Raw genomic sequence first — 15,222 nt, 5'->3', positions numbered from 1 at the left:
AATGTCCCTAATGTCACTTCCATCCTGTGCCATTAAAGACGTGGCCTATGAAAACAGATTAAGCATGGTACTTAAATTGCAAAGGCATCACTGTGAAGTGTATTGACAGTGAAAATATCTTTTGGTCCACATTCAAGGACCAATATACCAGTTGGTATGTACTTTTCTGTTTAGAAATCTTCTGCAGTTTATCATGGTAGAATGACCTGTTTCAACTTAATTTGTAGTTGTTAAGTAAGCACTCTGAATATTATTTACTGGACACTGGCAAACTGGAGAACCAGAGCAATTTTTCCATTGATGTATCCAAAATTTTTAACTATGTTTCAGTTGGCATAAATTATGAGGAATTCACCAAGGTGCTTGGTGGTGATCTGTGGTATGCTCATGCTGTGGGGTTTGCACTGCAGCAGCACTGGGACCAATTGAGACCCAGCTTGATCTGATAGGGATGCTGTGAGGCAGCTGGCAAGGTGCCCCCTTCATGGGAGCCTGGGCCATCTGTGCACATGACTCAACAGAGGTTGTTCCTAGAAGAAAGGAGATCTCAGGAGGTGGTTCCTGGCGCTTGAGAGTCCAAGGAGAGGTGTGTAATTGGGGATTCCCATGGCAAAAGGCTTGGGGGAGCTGCCAAGGCAAAAGGGGAAGGTGAGTGCAAGGTGAAGGACAGAAAATGCCTGGGAGAGGTGGCAGGAGGAGGCACCAGCTGCAGCCCACATCTCCTCAGGATCTAGTCCTGGGAATGGTGAGTCTCTTGATATTTCTTGGATGGAAAACTTCAATTTTACTTGGGGAAAAGACTGCCCTTTAGCCGCAAGTTTACATTTAAAGGGTAAAGCAGCCCAGTGCATCACTTGGTCGTAAGTGGTGGAGCTGCTCTTTTAAGAGTGCTAGGAATTTTATTAATGCAGAAGATAATTTTTACCTGCTGTTAATTATTTAAAAAGCACTGATGGAAAGAACAAAAAAGATTGAGTGCAGTAGGGGAGTTAAAGATTTCCCTGGGAAGACTTTAATATTTTATGCTGAGATTTGTTTTTATGAGCCAACTTACAGTCACAGCAGGTATTAACTAAAATGTCCTGAGAAAGGACTGAGATTTCCTCCTGTTCCCCCTTGTCCTTGGAGCTGGTGCTTCTTGTTTGAAGTTACATTGAACAGCTGTGGAAGTACACAGTGCTGTTGGCTCTCTCCTTTTAGATGTGGGTTATGCTTCCCTCTGGTCGCCATGGCTGTGGGTTCAGCCTCTGGGATTGGAGTTGACCTCCACAATTTATCTCTTAGTTTCCAGTTTACACTGTGGGTTTGCAGGAACAGGGGTGGCTTGTTTCAGGCTTGCTGATGTAGGCCTCAAGGCAATTGGAAGGCAGTGATGCTGTTACAATCAGGAGCCTACCAGAGAAGCCTGTGTGTGGGGAGCCCTCTGCCCATGCTGCAGAGAGGTCATTTGCAGAGTTAGCCTGGACCTGGCCTGGAAGCCAAGTCTTGCCATACAGATGTGAAAGGAAACCTCCCTCTTTTGGGCTGGCTGATTTAATTGTGTCTGCAACCTGTGATACTGCAGGGCACCTGGGCACAGATGGGTGCAAATTCAAACTGCTGTTTGTCTGAGGCAGTTGCTGGCCATTGATTTCTCCTGCATGGGGCCATTTGGCTGAGGGTCTTGATGTGTGGCAGCCAATTGTCTGAGGTGGCCATTTGCAAAGGCCAGGCTATTCTTGCATTGATAACAGTTTCATAGACTATCATGCCTTTGTTGAACTACTGAGCAGAAATGCAGTGTGAAGAAGAGGAAGGCTGAAGAGGCAGCTGGAGTAGCTGGCACAGTCTGTCTGACGGAGAGAAATAATGGGACATCTTGAAGGGAAATGTACCTTTAATGTACCTTTAAGTCCAGGGTATGATGTAGCTAGGCCCCCAAAAATATAAGAAATGTCAAACCGTTGTTTCTTTTGTTTTTATTTAAGGGAAGGAAATGAACTGCTCTGAAGCGGTTTTCCAACATGCTTGTACTTAATTTGACAAGGTAGACTTGAATCAAGATAATTTCCAGTGTGAGAAAGAATTGAGGACTATCTCATAATAGTAAAATCATTACCAACTTTTAAGAAGAGTAAAGTGATTTAGAATAAAAGACAAAGTTAAACATAGTTAAAGAGTAAACACTGAAATACGTTTTGGAAGCACTGATTTCTACAACTAAATCACGTATTTCTTAGTATCTGAAGATAAACAGGGGTTCTGTTGAATAGAGATATGGTTGTCATTTGCTTATGGGTTAATTTAGATTTCAATCACCTGCAGAAATAAGTTATAAATCAATATCTGTGCAGCCTCATTTTTTGATCTTTTAAAAACCTTGGGCCAGGCAGCGTTAAAACCCTTTGAATGCACATGGAGGGAAGAGATCACTGAGGAGGGTAGAGAGAATAAAGTATGAGGCTTCAGTAAATAAGACAGAGGGAGAAGGAATAAAGGCACATGTCCATAAGGCAAATTAATCAACAAGAAGTTGAGAATGGATAGCAGTATAAGAAGAAAGATATTATCAAATAGGAAATCACTGAAGTAAAATGTCAGCTAAGGAATGGCGCTGAGCCATTACTAAGGAATGGTAGCTATGTCACATGTGAGTCAGTCTGCCTTGTGGTGGGTGGGAGAGTTGAATGCAAGTGCTCCCAAGAAGGCAACTACAATTGCCTGCCATGCTGTCTTCACTTCTTTGCTCAGCACAATATTTATGATTGATTTGTTGCAGTACTTGCCTCTGTTATCTAGGATTGAGATGTGTTCACTCAACTAGTCCAGCTTTGCATGTATGTGGGACTGCTTTTGAAGACTTCTAATCTGCTGCAAAACATGATGGTGATTGGCTACCAGTTATTCTACATCACTGGTTTGGAGAGTATGACATATAGGTGTGTCTGACACACAGCCTAAGTGCTTTTGCTATACTTACTATTGTGAGCAACCTAGAAAATAACTGATCTGTTTGGACAGTATGAAATTCTTATCCTTGTCTGGTGTAAGGCTTATTTTGTAAACATAAATAGTATCTCAGAGCTATTCATGGTGCAAAGGCTGCCTCCCAACCTTTTTCCAAGAGAGAGAGATAGCAAGAATCCCATTGGGACAGGAGAAAATGGTGCTCCTCTGCCCTCTGGGAAATCCTTCAGTGTTCTCAGCTGGCAATGGACTTCTGCAGCTGTGACTGGGACCTGCCTCTTCCATCTCTAAGGAAGAAATATGAAAGCCTGTCTGTAAGAGCCCAGTTATGTCATGGCCTGAAATGGTGATTGAGCACCTGGTGAAGGGGGTGACTGGCCCAGGGAGTACAGGTGCAAGCTATTCACCTGGGCTTCCCACATGATTTGAGGGAACTCACTGGGTCTAAACCTTCCAAGGGACATCGGTTGAAGCCTGCTTACTGAGAAGGAGTGTTCTGTAGCTAGAGACCCTAAAGTCAGTTGGGTGAGTAAACTTTTTAAATATACGATTGTTGATAATCTTAAGAACACTTTGCCTGGCATTGCAAATAGCCTATCAGAAACAATTGCATCGTTTCCAAGGACCAACACTTTATTCAGAAAGTAAGTAAGGTTAGCTGAGGGGAAGAAAAAAAAAAAAAAAAAAAAAAAGGCAAGTAAAGTCATCAGGTAGGAAAAAAAACTCATCTTACTCTTTCAGACACATGATTTTCTCTAATACCCAGGCAGCTTTATCTGAGCCTATGTGACATTTTTGGAAAAATCTCCTGAATAAGCTACTGTTTTTGAGTGTTTGGATAGTTTATGTCTAGAGTTACCTAACTTTGTGGATGCTTCTGGGAGGGAGAAAAAAATCCTTTCAGATCACAACAGCAGTAGTTACACAATTATAATTTTGTTTATGTAGTAATTGCAAATGCTATATTGAAACGAGGTGTTTCTTTCACTACAATAAGCTCTAAAGCCAACTTCTGTTACCCAGATTTATAACAGTGTTAGTTCTATACTATTGGTGTGCAATCACGTGGAAAAAAAAGAAGTAGAACAATAAGAATTGGGTGATTATTGGCTGGTTTGAGACAACCTTGGTCTCAGCTTGAAACAAAGAGTGCCTTCTTTTGTACTTCAGTGTTTTCAGATATCTATGCAGGTTACTGTTGTCATCTTTTCTAATTTTACTGTCTAAAGAATCGTGAAAGGGTTTAAAGAATGCTGCATTACATTTTTCCTAGCTTCATCTATATATTTATTCATATATATTTGTGTGTGTGTGTGTGTGTGTGTGTAAAAAAAAGGTGTGAGGTTTTTTCCCCCTATATTCTGCAGCACAAAGTAATTCAAGCAATTTGGGAGGCTGAGAGCAGTCATAAGGTAGCTTTTCTCATGTCTGCATATCTATTTGATATAGAGGTTAGACCAACACGAATTCTAAATCTATCATCTTTCTTGTGCCCCAAGAAATTAGTGGAGATTTAAGACTTCCAAATAAAATTACTGTGTATGTGAAAAGTGAATAGTAGCTATTTTTCTCTTTCTTTTGCACATCTTTGTGTAATTTACTGATTTATTTCTTGTTTTTGCTCATTGCTTTTACATGGCTTATTTTTCTACCCACAGCAGTAAGTAGCTATAGTGCTACTGTCGGTTATTTTTTTGCACATGGAATACTTTCTCTTAAGATGAAAGCACGCTTCAGTTATCTATCATAGGAGCATATGATGCTATCCCCATTGTGTAGTGGAAATCATCTATTTCAATATCTTCTTCCATGTTTACCAGGGCTTGGTTAAATTACACTGAAATTAGGTTATTCCTCGGCAGTCTGAAACTTCAGCATCAGAATAATGAGACATGAAGTGAGGATCACAGAATGGCTTAGCGTGGCAGGGACTTTAAAGATCACCTAGTTCCAACCACCCACCCACCAGATGAAGCTGCCCAGAGCCCCCCCAACCAGGCCTTGAGTGCCTCAAGGGATGGGACATGCACACATCCTCTTGGCAGCCTATGCCAGTGCCTCGCTGCCACTGAGTAAAGAATTTCCTCCTGATATCTAATCTGAATCTTCCTTCTCTTAGTTTTAAACCCTTTCCCCTTGTCTTAAAACTTTCAGACTATGTAAAAGGTTGATTTTCCTCGTGTTAATAACTCCCTTTTAGAACTGCAAGTCTGAAATTAGGTCTCCCTGAAGCCTTCTCCTCTGCAGGCTAAATGAGCCAGGCTGCTTCAGCCTTTCTATGTAGAGTGGCTTCAGCTCCCCAGTCATCTTCGTGGCCTTCCTCTGAACCCACTCCAACAGCTCCATGCCTTTTTGGGCTGGGAGCCCCAGTCCTAGACACAATACACTAAATGAGGCCTCAGGAGAGTGGAGTAGAGGAGGACAGTCTGCTCTCTCTCCTTGCTACCCACCCCTCTTTTGACGCAATACAGGACACAGTTGGCCTTCTGGGCTGCAGGAGTACACTGCTCTCTCATATCCAGCTTTTCATCCACCAGGACCCTGAAGTTCTTCTGCACAGGGCTGCCCTCAAAGGGTTCTTTTCCCAGTCTGTGCACATATTTGGGATTGTTCTGTCTCAAGTGCATCACCTTGTTCGTGGCCTTATTGAACTTCATGTAGGTCTACTCAAACTTGTAAGTGGGAAAAGGAATTGGTATACAAGCTGTTCATCTCTAATGTCTAGAAATGGAATAACTTCTATTTCTTCTTTATAAAAGTTTTCTTTTAGAAAACAAATCATATAGAGAATCAGTGGTAAAAAATTTTCAGTTTATAATGTAAGGTCAAGAAAAGATCACTTCCAACCCTTAGAAAAGCCTTTTTCCTTCAGCGTAAATTCTCTGTGATACATAAGAGCAAATATTTAGTTTGTATATGTTTGTATACATTTCTGGTTTGTCAGAAAAGAATGAGAGAAGAGCAAAGCATCTAAGTGAACTCTAGAATTTACTTTATCACAAAATCAGCTACATGTGAAATAGCTCCTGTTTAAATTCTGTTTCTTGCCATATGCTAGGTCTCTAAATGTCATTCTTGATTCTGCACAACCTTGAAAACTGTATTTTCTACCCAGCACTTAAGCACACATTGAAATCTAAGCAATTATACGCTTTTGTTGAGGTCTATGAGGAATATTCATTAACTTCGAGAAATGACAGATGTGCTTTTTTAGTTCAAGGATAGAATATTTGTAACTATGCTCTTTGTCTCATTTTGTGCTTTTTCTTTTTTGAATTTAGCCATTATAGTGTAGACTTTGATAATCTCTCATGGGACTCTAGGATTAAAACCAAAAAGATTATTTTCCTTTCTAGAGAAAAGGTGATGCTTTCCCCCATGTATTGTTACACTAACTTTCCAGGAAGAGATGGACGTCAAGTTATTAGTCTGTAGCTTAATGTCTGCTTGCCACCGCTGTTTTTTTTTTAATGCATTCTAGTCTGTGTTTTTTGACCATGCTTTAGAGGCAATTGTTTCTCGGTGACTGTGTGACATTGCAGTTGAAGCCTCACTCATGCTTTGTAGTCAAACGCTTATTTTTTTTCAAAGCTCCTGTTCTAAAAATTATAGGTGTATTATCGTACTAGATGTGAGAGGACTATCCATTATCTAAATTAGATGGCAGACTGCTGATGTGCCTAGTAGTATGATATCTCAGTATGACAAAATATGGCATTGACAAGAAACATCATATTAATGTAGTCACATAATTTCTGGTGATAGGCAAGCCCTGTGAGGAGTATAGTGGAGTGGGATGAAGCAAGGACTGGTCTTCCCATTTCACAGTCTGAGATGCTGGAAAAAATCAGCCCAGTGCAGCAAAGAATGTCAGTTGTAGATCAGAGAATGGAAGAGAGAATTGTGAGTCACAGGTTATCATCTTAGCCACTGCCTTTATTTTTGCATTGGAGAGTATATATGTCTTCTGCCACACAGCCGGAGTGAGTTTTTGCACCCACCTGACCACATCTTTCTGAACTTAAATGAGCCACTGCACTTAACGGGGCTTCACAAAGATGCAGGTAGGTTGAATTACTAAAGAATTGCATCTGGAAAAGTTTGGTCAGAAATGACATTGGATTTATTATAGAATAGCACAAAAGGTAAACTGTCTCTACAAAGTGGCTCAGTGTTTCTCTGGTTAAGTTGTGAAGAGAAGGCAGTGTTTATTGCTGACTCTGGAGATGGCCTGATTCTCCTGCTGTTTAGTAACAAGTGGACGTGAAGAAAATCTAGTGACATGAGTCAAATATCTGCTAATAGTGTTCCACTGCATTTGACAAATGTTCTTAGGAAACAAAGCAAGCATGTATTTTGAGGTTGAGATCACACAATTACTTTGGGATTGTCAGAATGGACTTCACATTAGTTGTCTGTGCACATCATATCTGTTTCATAGATTACAATGTCAGTGTTCTATAATTCTGATTCTTATCAGTAAAAAGAGACTAATAAGTGTAAGTGATCCCTGTATTGCTTTACGAAAGGGACTTCAGAAAGTTTATAAGGTGTTAAAGGCTGAGATTTGGAAGAGATCTTGAATCAGAAGTTCAGGGGCTTCTTCAGCCCCTGTAATAAGCACATGTTATTTCAGGTAGGAGGAAATAAACTGGAGGAAAAGGAGAAAAGAGATCAGAACATGTTGTGAGCTGTCTTCAATCAGTGCTTGTTCAGATAACCATCTCAGTTAATATAGGTACATCAGCCAAAGACCACTGGAGCTAGCAAAAGAATTCAGACCCCTGTGGCTTCAGGCTTATATTTGGACATGGGAAATTTAGTCTTTACAATCAGTTGTTTTTCCTTTCAACTTCTGTTGAATTCAGGATGATTTATGATTATTTGACAGAAATATTTTAAAGCAATTCTAAGAAGAAAAACGGATACGTGACTAATGTCTCAGCATGTGCTTAACTTAGCATATGGTTTATGTTTCCTTTGGGTTTCTTTATTAGTCCGTAAAGGAAGATACTGGTAATTCTGTGGATACACATTTCAGGAGGTTTAAATCCAGTCTTTTTTGAAGTCAAAGTACAGAATAGTCCATTTAGTAGTGTTTTCCTAAAGAGATGGTAAGACTGCTTTGTTTGTTTTTTTTTTCTTCAAGTCACTGAAAACTGCAATAGGCTGTGGTGTGAGCCAAACTATAAAACATGTATGGACATTTATTGATAGCAGTCTCTGTGCTCTATTCAGTCACAAAGATAATGGAAGTGCTTCACAATATAACCCAAATTTTTTTTTTCTGACCCTTTGCCATTTAGGAATTGCCCAGCCTCTGTGGTAGATGTTCATTTATCTTTCCCATTCCTCTGTAGGTTTTATATTACCTTTTTTTTTTCTTTTCTTTTTTTTTTTTGCTATATAACATAGTACCCTTTATATGTATAATGGAGATTTTTGACAGTTTCATATATATTGAAATCTTTCTGTGGGGAAATGATTTAGTATAATGGGTTTTATTTTGTTAGGATAAAAATCGAGCATATACTTCTGCTCTGTTTTGAAATCAGACCCATGAAAAGAATTCTCCCAAAAATGTCAAAAACTCATTTTGGAAGTTCTATATTTTCTTACTTCTTTAATTTTGAACACAAATTTTTCACTGTAAGAGGGAACTAAAGGATTCTATTACTTCCAGCATCTTTTTAGAGGTTGACATTTAACTCTTACTCTTAACTCTTAGGAGTTGTGTAATGTTCCAGTTAGGAACAGAATATAGGAGAAGGAAACTCCAAGGTGGGTGAATGTGTTGTTACCCAAGGCTGTGCTGTGGAGGGCTGTTGTTGTTATGAGCTTGTTGTTTATTGAGAACACCACAATCATTTTGTTATGTCTGTGTGGGTTCAAGCTGACCTTGCTGCAAACACATGTAGATATAAGTTTTTTTTTGTTTGTTTTTTGGTTTTTTTTTGTGCCCCCCTTCCAAATACTTCCACTCCTTGCTCTTGCATTCTCTATTGCATGCAACGAAGAAAGGATCCAGAAGGAAAAGTAAGACTCCTCCAGATTTTGTCCAGGATAGTGCAAAATGGGGAAAAAGAGCTGGATTTTGTCACAATGCTTTTACCACTTACTGTGCTCTTGGTCTGTCAGAGATCTAAACTGTCTGATTGATCTTGCTGGTTATGTGTTGCTAGAATAAATGAAAATTCTTGTTGTGCTTCACATACAAAACCTTGGAAAGATCAGGGAATATATGAGCTAATTTCAGCAAGGAAATGGCAGGGTAAATTGAATGAAAAATCAGAATTTAGTTCCTTTTTTTCAGTTTTTCCACTGGTCACTATGGAGGGAAGCAGTTGTGTGAATTGAATTGGCCACTAAAACAAATTTTTAGTTTGCTTGCTTTTTACTATCTGCCTCCACAAATGTAGCTGTTAATTCTGTGCTTGAGGCCCTTTGGTTTTCTTTTAGCAATAACAAATGGTATTTTCAGTATTTGTTTGTACTTTTACCACACAGCTGCTTTATTTCTGATAGAGAAATTTTGGAAGCCTATTTAGTTCTTTCCAGGCATCTTCTGCCACGAAATAACTGAAATGCTTATTACTATTGTGAAGCAGTAAGGATGCATGACTGAGGATCTGTGAAGGGACAGGACCCTGAGGAACACTAGGACACAGTTATGCCTTGTTGACCTGATGGAGAGCATTAGTTCTGTCCTTGTGCTTGACTATGTGCTAACAGCAAAAAAAGTGAAGTGTATTCTTAGCAGCAGTATGATACAAATGCTGCAATGAGGTAAAGTTGGAACAGAAACAAATGGAACGAAGGTGATGTTCAGCTGAAGCTTTTGAAGTATGTATATAGCACTTGAGTAACTGTTTGCAGGAATATATGTTGTTGGGTGTTTAAAATGACATGCTTCCCGCCCGCTCCATGTACCAGCTCTGGCTCTGCAGCCATGCACTGGGAGTAGTGTCCCTCTGCCAGACAGGGACTGATGCACAGCAGTGATTCAGAAGAGGGACAGAAGCACTCGGCAGTCCACACCTATAGGCATCATTGTGTAACAGAAGTGAGTTTAAAACTAGGTCATCTCCTTCTGTCTGACTTAATCTTCTTTGTCTTCTAAACTGCACTCACAGTCACTTGTCACTGTATGACAGAGCGTAGTAATTAGGTGGTAGGTGGATTTAATTTGGGGTAAGGACTAGAACCATTCGAGAGCTGAATTCTTCTTTATAAATCACAGCCTTAAGAACTGATAGCAACATTCCTCAGTGGAGTGATAAGATGTGGAAACAGAAACAAAAAATCGTGGGTCATGGCACAGATTACTCAGTGGTGATGGACATCTTGAAGCAGACCTTAACACCAACTTCCCCAACCAAAAAAAGCCGTAGCATGAACAGTGTAAGTGGTAATAAAATATGGTATAAAGTTACTTTTGGCTCCTGAGGTGCCCTAAATGTTTTATTTATGTTAGTGCTTTGTAGGTAACAGTGTAGATGTGCCAGAAAATATTTCAAAGGGAAGCCATATTACCATGTTACCTTTAAGTTTGTATTTTTCTTGTTGAAGTTTGTGTAGCTGAATACCTCAGTGTTGCCAGCGCTTAAACAAACTTGATTCTGTATGAAGATCTAGTTGCATATCTCTTTGCAGTACCAGGCCTTCAATACCTGTCAGCTTTTCATGCACTAACTCTCCTTTCAGTGCTTCACAGAGTAAGGTATACTGTGGTGAGTTTTAACCTCTTTGGTCTCTGTTTAACCTCTTTGTTCTCCTAGTTACTGGAAGTAAAAGGGAAAAGAGATTTTGCCAATTGAGATAAAAAAGAGATAAGGATAACATGAGAGAATGGAGAAAAACAGAAAAGGCATTTCAGGCAGCAGAAATACTGTACATGGTCAGACTCACCACTTTAAAGAAAAAAAAAACGCCTGTAAAACATGAAGTATTTTGTGATCAGATTTAGAACTGGGAGGGATAAGATAATGTGATAAAGGAAAAAAGGAAAAATCAGCCATTGGAGTATGAAGAACTATCAAATATTAATTCACTGATGGTCTGAAGTGTGAATCTAGTCTTATTTTCTGTCATCAGAATAAAAATGGTTTTGATGCTGGTTATTTTGGTCTGATAAAGGAACAAGCTTAATGGAAAGATGGAGATCTCTCTCCTTTCTCTTTTTTTCCCTTCCTGAAATACTGATATATCAATACCAGTAAAAAACCACACTTCTGGATTTTCCCTGGGTTCCTTTGTGTACTACAACCTAAGAAGTAGTTACTTGCCCTGTGTGGAATTATAGTAAATTGTGACACTGTGCAAACATTTAAATCTTGAATTTTGTTGCAATACATTAACAACCTGGAGATTATACAGTGAGAAAAGTGAGAAAAACAGTAAGTGGTCTTGGGCTTGGAAATACTCCCAAGGAATGCCATGTCGGTTGCTTCTGCTAAGGAAACCTCCAGAAGGTGGGGTGTACACCTTGTCAGTGATGAGGATTTAGGATTCTACCTGTAAGAGTCAATCTAGATCAGAGAATCTGATCTAAAACTTGTCAGACTTGTTTGTAATGGCAAAAGAATTCCATTTCATGTGGTTGACTTTTCATTACTTCTGTGTCACAAGAATAGTTCACTTCAAATCTCCTATATTACTGAGCCGAATTAAATCAGCTGAGTTACAATATGATGTAGTATTTACTCTCTGTTTGTTACATGGATCCAAACTGCTGCTGTCTTTTATCTTTTGAAGGAGCTTAAAGTGAAAAAGTAACTGAATGTGCTTTTTGATAATGACAGAGAAGAAATTCATGCTGCATGACAACAGAAAGCAATCACAGGAAAGAGCTAATTCTCCCTACTCAAAGAAACTGGAAGAAAAAAAAAAAGGGGGGGAATGTTTTCAGTAAAGGGAGAATCATGCAGAATCATAGAATTGTAGAGGTTGGAAAGGACTTTGGGTGATGATCTAGTCCAACCTCTAAACAAAGCATGTTCCCTAGAGCTGGTTGCTCAGGAAAGCATCCAGGTGGGCTTTGAATATCTCCAGAGAAGGGGACTGCACAACCTCTCTGGGCAGTGCGTTTCCCCTAAAGAGGATTGGTGCATGAAGTAGGTTGAAGGGGCCCAGGTTTATTATGTAAGCAGCTGCTGGACATGGAATACTAAATTCTAGATTTCTGTCAGGCTAAGGTACAACGGGCTGAACTTGTTATTTAACTGTTTTCAGTTACAGAACGGGCAAAATTGCCTAACTTCATTGGTAAACTTCAATAATGGTAATGGTATCTTGGAAAGCTGCATGAGCTCTTATGAATTTTTAGGAGCATGTTAGATGAGCACCTGATGATGTAGACTTATTTGATCCTCTATTAGTGATGGAGTCTCAAGAAGTCATTTGGAGCCATGTTCCTGTGATTTAGATTGCTTGCAATCCAAAAAGTGGAAAAGTATGAGTAATGTGAAACACAAATCTGATTTTTGGAGAGGCTACGACTTTAATGCTCTCTTTCGTCTTCTGGTTTTTTCAGAGCCCATGGCTGCTTCTAATGAGAATTATACTAATTTTGTAGAAGAAATTAACCTACATTAGGGCCAAAGTTGGTGATGTTCTGTTTAGTCTCTCCTTAATACCTTGGTGTTTTTAGATGTGAGAGAACTTTTTAAATTGGCAGGAAGTTTTTAGTGTCTTGAGCCTCATCTCTTCTCCCTCCAAACTGATGAAGGAACAAAAGACAACCTTATACAGGTTCCACACCCAAACAAAATTTATCATAGTTCGACTGACAGGTGTATGCCAAGAATGTCTTTCTATTCTTTTCATTCAGAAATTGTTTACTGTTTAGTGGTTCAGTAATTAACTGTGAAAAGTCACGAGAATATTGTTTTCTGATTCAAAAATTGAGTACTCTGGCCCACTTGTGCCCTGAAGGATAGTAGGAACCTGAATTCTAAGGAGGTATCTGTGACTTTCAAGACAAGATACTTTTAAACTTAATGTCAAGGTATTAAAAGTTCCCTGCATCCCTTCTGATATATCTATATCTATCTGTCTATCTATATAAGTCCACCTTTATTCTCATGACTTTTGTCTAAAATTTGTCCTTTTAGTCTTCACAAGAACATTATCCCACTTACCTGAAAAAACAGAACCTGTCTTATGAGATTTTCATGCATAACTTGAAGCAATTTACATAGAAATGTCAAGGTAAAGCTTGCAATTGCTTTACCTTGGGGGCTCACATATGGTAAACAAGATACAATAGGAGTTGGGTTGTAAAATATGAATGCTTGTGAGCTCAAATAAGGATTTTTTCTGTCTCACTAGTACAAGTAAAAAGCTTTTTTTAAAATTAATGATTTTATGAATTGTTATCTGCCGTGAAATGGAAGCTGTAATATGTGTTGAGAATTGAAGATAATGTATGTGATCTATTGTAAAGCAAATTAATATTATCAATCTGTTTATTTTTCCATGTAATTAAGCAGTGGTGATCAAAATTCAACAGTTTCCTTGGAGATTAAATATAACTTTGGAAATAAACAGCGAGGACTGTTAGCCATAACAAATTGTTAAGAATCCAGAAAACACACTAAATTGAGTCCTCATTTTTCTCATGATTATTTTGTATACTGCTTTTTCTTTATTATTTTTTTAGAAGACAAATTGATATTCATACGCACAAAATAGTCTTCTAGATAGAATATTTTGATAGTACACAGCAAAATAAATATTAAGGTTCAGGTTCCAGCTGTGGTCAGCCTTTGAGAACAACCATAATGACTGTTTCTGTCTCTGACACCTGAAGCCTCTGTTTCTCATTCTTTCCACCATATGGATTTCAGTATTCACTTGTGATACTTAGTCATGCTGTTCTTGCTCATGAAATTAGTCCTACTAGGTGATTAAAGGAAATCTACCTTGTGGTGTTTGCTGGATTAAATCTCATACATTGCCTTCTGAGTGCCTGGTAAAAGAAACACACCAGTCCTTTCACTCTGCTTATGCACAGTGGGTGAGACGTTTCTGACATAATTAATTTTCTTTTTGAGAATTGACCTTAGATAGTTAATAATTCTTTCAGCTCAAACAATGGACAGCAAATACATCTCAGCAGAAGCAGGTCACTCGGGTCTTTGCTTTAAGGGAGCTGCAATAGGATTTAGTAGATCTTCTTCAGACTCTGAGTTGAATTTGGCACTCACTGCGGTCTGAATTGCTATTGAGTTCTCCAATCCAAAACCAAGATGAAAGCTCTTATTTCTGTCTCACTTTTTTTTTCTTACAATAGCACAATCAGAACTGATTTAGTTGAAACCAATGAAATTGCATCTCAGAGAAAGGTGACTCAAATCTGAACTATTGATGATTCACATCTCCTTCATTCTACACTTTCCCACGGGAATATTTGTTTTGATTACGCATGCTCTAGGAGAAATTTTTTATGAAGACTTTTGAAATGGTGGAAATAAGTGAGACTTTGAAAATGCTTTCATAATATTTTACAGAAGTTTTAGTAGGCAGACATCCTTTGCTGCTTAGTTTATTGTGTAGGTAGTAAGTGGACACACTTGGCAGCACTTGCACTAACCTTACTTTTAGATATACCCTTGTATTCATAGCTGGAAATACTTCTAATAACCCAATAATAGCCAGAAAAGATCAACTGGATGGCTCTAGTACAAAAATGTAGAAGTATTGCTAGAATTAAAAGATGTGCTTTTTGCTTAAAAATGCTGAACTCTTATAAATCCTGCTTATTTCTGCTGTGAGCAGACGAAGTTTTGTTTCTAAATGTTTGAGAAATTAAAGAGGAGCCTGTTGATCCACTCTGCTGCTTTGAAACTAGCACTGCTATCAGTGCTAATACACATAGCTGCTCCCAGATCCTGTCTTCTTACTGTTGAGGTGGTCAGGATACAAGTTTGCTGTGAGCGCTGCCAAGACTGCAGTGACTCTCCTATAAAGTGAGATAAAATCTGCTTTTGTGCTTTATAAGCAAGCTGTGGAAGAGAGGCCTGAGAAGAACTGGTGTAGCTGTGTGTTACTAGGTGAAAAACTTGAAGGTTTTTCAGTGAACACAGTCTTCCTTCTGATCCCGAGAGATTTGATTTTCAAATCCCTAGACTGGCTCTATTTTAAATATGGCTAATTAGACTGCTGTGTCACTCTCAGGGACAACTGCTAGGTCCAAAGCAACTTTGCATTTTTCTTTCACTGAAGCTTTCTGCAGGAACAGCTCCAGAAAATCTTATGCCACAGAAATACTTATCT

The 15,222-nt window shown here is 38.8% G+C and overlaps 1 long non-coding RNA gene across 2 annotated transcripts; it reads left to right on the top strand.

Moving 5' to 3' along the window:
* The first annotated feature begins 421 nt into the window (after positions 1-421).
* Positions 422-14,790, top strand: LOC128078128 (uncharacterized). 2 transcript variants are annotated; one of them, XR_008205302.1, is made up of 3 exons: positions 422-745; positions 9,880-10,009; positions 12,479-14,790. It is a non-coding gene; the product is annotated as an uncharacterized LOC128078128 (long non-coding RNA). The 2 variants fall into 2 exon arrangements; XR_008205303.1 differs by lacking the exon at positions 422-745 and adding an exon at positions 3,398-3,471.
* The last annotated feature ends 432 nt before the right edge of the window (positions 14,791-15,222 follow it).

This window comes from Tympanuchus pallidicinctus, unplaced genomic scaffold (genome assembly GCF_026119805.1).
Source record: "Tympanuchus pallidicinctus isolate F22 unplaced genomic scaffold, pur_lepc_1.0 scaffold16, whole genome shotgun sequence".
Taxonomy (NCBI): Eukaryota; Metazoa; Chordata; class Aves; order Galliformes; family Phasianidae; genus Tympanuchus; species Tympanuchus pallidicinctus.
This window is presented reverse-complemented; position numbering and strand designations above follow the sequence as displayed.